Source organism: Rutilus rutilus (genome assembly GCF_951802725.1).
Source record: "Rutilus rutilus genome assembly, chromosome: 18".
Taxonomy (NCBI): Eukaryota; Metazoa; Chordata; class Actinopteri; order Cypriniformes; family Leuciscidae; genus Rutilus; species Rutilus rutilus.
In genome coordinates, this window is record NC_140231.1 from 19,020,248 (window position 1) to 19,025,085 (window position 4,838).

Consider the following 4,838-nt stretch of genomic DNA (forward strand, 5'->3'; position numbering starts at 1 on the left):
TAGCTGGGTTGGTGGTGGTGGGGTGGATGGAGGTGAATTGAAGCGTCAGCATCTGCGAACTCAGACGTGTGTAAGTACCAATCTTTTATACCATAAGTATAGGAATATGATTGGATAGATGAGAAGGTAATAAGTGACGTAACAATTGAGTCTTCCCAGCAGAACTTATGCTAGAGCTTCATATCTTAGATCAGCAAACTACTATTGTTTTCCTAAGATAAATTTTGCCTGTGGTATTGCTAAGGAGCCTATTGATAAAAGACCCCTTTGGCCTTTGAATATTGATACAGAAGTAGTGATGCAAGGGTAAATTAAAGACCGAGCATACTTCAGGAATCCTCAGCCCATCACTAATACATTACGACAAGAAAGAAAAAAAAAAGATGATGCACCATAATGCAGCCTTGAAATAGCTTTTTCAACGATTTAAAAAAGGCCTGTGTTGATGGTTCCCTGACAGAATAAAACACGAGGCACCCAGACCCCTTCCTACTTTCGCCTGGAGTGAATCTGGCCCCTTATAGAGCTGCTGCTGTCCATTCAGCCACAAGGCCGGCACATAGTCAGTCATTTTAATTAACAGCAGAGGATGTGATGTGTCATCTATGAACAGAGTTGGGGGTGCTGCGTTTGTTAGCAATGTGTGCTTGAGCTTTAGTCGTCACCGGCCCTGTGTGGTTAAGAAAAGAAAATTAACCCCAGGGGAGAAGGGGTGAGAAATGTGTGTGTGAACCCTGGTCTCAGATAAGCCTGTCGAGCAGTCTCAGTAAAGGAATGTTCAGCATCAATATAAGAGGAACAAATCATAGCATTTTTAGATACCGATGTTCTACACCAAATCTGCATCAAGCTGTTCAAACCATCTAAATGCAATTATTGACCCCGTAATTGAAAGCTCACTCTTAGGAAACAGCTCAATAATTTGCAAGTGTGATTCCAGCATATTCTTCAAGGTTATTTGGAATTATGCATTATAACAAAGCTCTCGTCTGCTATTCAAGCAGTACAATTCTGAGGTTATTTCACAAAGACATTTTTGAAATGACTGGCATTTAGTGCATTCGGGTTCAAGGAGATATTTCAGACTAGAAATTCACATCCCCCAAGTTAAGCAAATTGAAAGCTCATTAAGCATTCCAAAAGCCAATTCTAATAATCATTGTAAAAGTACATATTGTGAAGGGCTGAAGGCTTTTCCTGTGCATTTTCCGGCAAGCAAAAATTGCAGACGGTTTCGTAGATAAATATGTTTGTTTTTCTACAAAAACTTGTTCGGCAACACTTGCAAAAATATCTGAATAATTTATGTATCATTTTCAGAAGCAACAAAAGCATTCTGATGCTAGAAATGTCTTTCTCCCACTGCGCTGCACGGTGAAACTGTCTTAAACTAAATGCCTCTGAAGAGGGAAAACTTTTATGGCCACAGCTGAGATGAGACTGAATTGGTGTCAAAGCCCATCTGGACAGGTTGCTATCAAGGAGGCAGAGAACAACAAAGCGGTGCTAGTAAAATCCAAGAAAAAGATGACGAAATCGAGTGAAATTCCATTTTGATTGATATGTAATGCAGCATGTATTCCAGAAATGGAGAACGGAGCCTTTTTCTGCTCAATGTGCTGCCCATACAGCCTGGAGGCATCTGTCACTAAGCCATTACTGTCCGCTGACAATAGTGGGTGTACAGCCTGCAAATCACTAGCATTACTAGTCACACAATCCCCTCTCATTTATTAATAATAACAAGAAATCTCTTGTAATTCAGCAATAATGCCGTATTAATGCGTTTTATTGGCAGGCACGATGAAACCACATTAGGATTCAAATCTTAATTTTAAAAGGCCTTGAATCTTTAAATGTAGAAGTTATTAAGAGTAAGCCATCTATTTTTCACAATACGAGTGTCAATAACCCAATTAAATCTCTAAAGTTAAAAACATAATTTCTCAGAAAATCAAAAGGTTTCAAAGTTTCAGAAGCAAGTGAATTAGACAGCATTGCAGATGTTGTGTTATGGCATAAACAGAGACCTAGTTTTTTATGACTCATACATGTATGATGGCAGAAAATAGCTTTAAAATCTTGACTCAGTTTTACAAAATGAATGCAAAAAACGTTAACAGTTAACACCTCAGTGGATTTGACCAATACCAATAACTAGGTTGGACTGCACTGGCCGATAACCGATTAATCAACCGATAGTTTAAAAAAAAATGGATTTACTGAATGAAAATAAAATAGTGCTGAACTTTATTACCAAAAAACAAACCAAAAAACAGTACTGTATACCATACTTTTTAAATGGAATCAAATTATACATATTATTATTAATTATACATTAATCAGTAATGTTAGTTCATAGTGCATTAACTAATGTTTAACAGATGCTACTTTAAAATTTGAAAATGTATTACTAAAAGTTGAAATTAACACTAACAATGAACAATATCTTCCAAAGCATTTATTAACCTTAGTTAAAGGAGCATTTCACCCGAGGGAACATTAATCTTTATTGAAAGTGGGTTATATATGTAGTCAAAATGTAACATAAATTTCGAATTTGGTGAATTCTTGACTGAGGAAAGACAGAAAGTAACTTTAGGGCGCATTTGTATGGAAGACAACAAATCCCACAATGCACCACATTGCACAGCTCCGCAAGCCACTCCCACTAATCCAGAACACCGCCTATAAGGTATCCGCCTATCAGAGAAATCACTCTTCCGTCTACAAGGCTAGCTACCACCAGAGCTTGAAATTCATTTCACACAAAATTGCTAGTTAGTTGGCAAACTCATTAGTGAATTACTCCTCGTTTGTATTTCTTTCGAAATGGTGAATTATTGCACGGTACTGGGATGTTCAGTCTGTGTCCGCGACAGGCAGGTCTTCTGCCTCGGCTGCAGAAGCCACAGCAGCAGCCGTCTCCTGTTCCTCCATCAGCCTCAGTTGCTCTTCGCTATATTGTGTCTCGTAAAGGTAGCCACGAACATCTGATTCGAGCATCAGACTTTCGAAATCCTCTTCTTCCATATCATATTGAGTACCTTCCGCCATTGTCGTAACTTAACATCTGGCTCCACAGCACCTGTTAGCTTAGCTTCCAAACAAGATGGCGGATATTGCTTTTAGTTTCTACAAGTGAAGTCCCACCCACTGATCTGTAATAGGTCTGTAGCGTGAGTGGGTCCCACCCCCTGGAAAAATGAGGAACGAGTGTTTGTAGTCTCAACCCCTCTAAAGATATGGGACTTCCTGCTTAGAATGACGCAAAATGACGATTTTTACATCATTATAAGCAGGAACTGCAACACTGAAATCCGTATTTCTCCCGTCTCAGGGGAAAATGAGGGAATAATGCACGACCATTCAAAAATATGACTGGGTTTCTAACGATACAAAGCTTAATGCAAATGGGTGAAGTGTCCTTTTTATATTACAACTGGACTCTTATTGTGAAGTGTTGCCATTTCATATCAACAGTCATGCTTAAAGATGACCATCTTTAAATGTCTACAAAAAGGCCATCGCATTGAAATTACGCACATATGTATATATACTCTCACACTTTATTTGCTTCTATTTTGGAACACCTGATGATTATCTAATAATAAAAAAAAAAAAAATGGTGGTTGCATGAACGCTTGCTCTGCGATTTGTTTTTCTCCAGATGAAAGTTATGCATTGAGTGCGACCAATGGGCAGTCTCTTTCATTTTCAAGATCATACAAAGATTTGCTAGAGGTTGTCAATCGTGCTGTGGCCAGATTACATGTGTGGCCCGACCAGAAAAGGGAAGTGCTTCATAGTAAGCTAGACGAGCGCTTTCTTACCAGCATTTGGGCCCAGCCACCGAAGCGTAACCTCTCCTACTTTCCTGATCTTCATTCCAAATTCTCAAAGTTGTGGAAAGCCCCATATTCCTCTCGTTCACAACCCTGGCCTGTGCCATTGGCTGTTCAATGGCTGCTCTGGTGGCTACAGAGAGGCATCTGTGGCTCAGCCTTTTGGGGATCAGAGAAAAAGAAAAATCCATTTTCCTGGACACCCCGATCTCACCGTCTGGCCTGTTCAGCGATGCTGTCAGTACAGTCGTCGACAGGTTTCAAGCTGCAAAGAAGCAATCTGAGGCGTTTAGCTGAATGGTCCTTCTTCCTCTCATCCTGCGCCCAGCTCCAGGATGGAGCAGAAGGCCAGTGTTGCGACTCATGGCCCCCCTCATCGGAACCTGACCTCAGGACTGTAATAGCACCTAAGCATGCTGAGAAGAAAAAGAAGCCCTGACGTCAGGCACCCCCTAGGGGAAGAGAGAGGGATTTTTCTGCTCGGCTTGGGTGGATTTTATTCTCACCATAGTAGGCAGTCTGAGGTTAGGCCACGAGCTTTCCATCCGTCAATGCCAGGTTCTGATGGGTCTTATGGCTGCAGCCGCCAAATATTATTCCGTTGGGCTTGCTGCACATGAGACCCTTCCAGTAGTGGCTCAAAAGCAGAGGGTTTCACCCCTAACTAAAACCTATGTTTAAGGTATGAGTCTTGTGCAGAGCACTTTGTGCCCTTTCTATCTGGAGGAGTCCCTGGTTTTTCTCCTTGGGTCCCTCTCTAAGAGTGTGTTTCCGTCCCAAGATCATTTCTACGGATGTCTTGCTTAAGGGCCTGGAAGGCTGTCCAGCTCTGGGTCTTTGGGAGGGCCCTCATCTGTCTTAGCACATTAACTGCCTAGAGATCTTCCTCCCAGACCTGTGGGGCTATCATGTGTTGGTGCGAACAAACAACATATCATTAGTTTCCTACATAAATCACCAGGGTGGGATGCGTTCGCTGGATGCCATGGTACA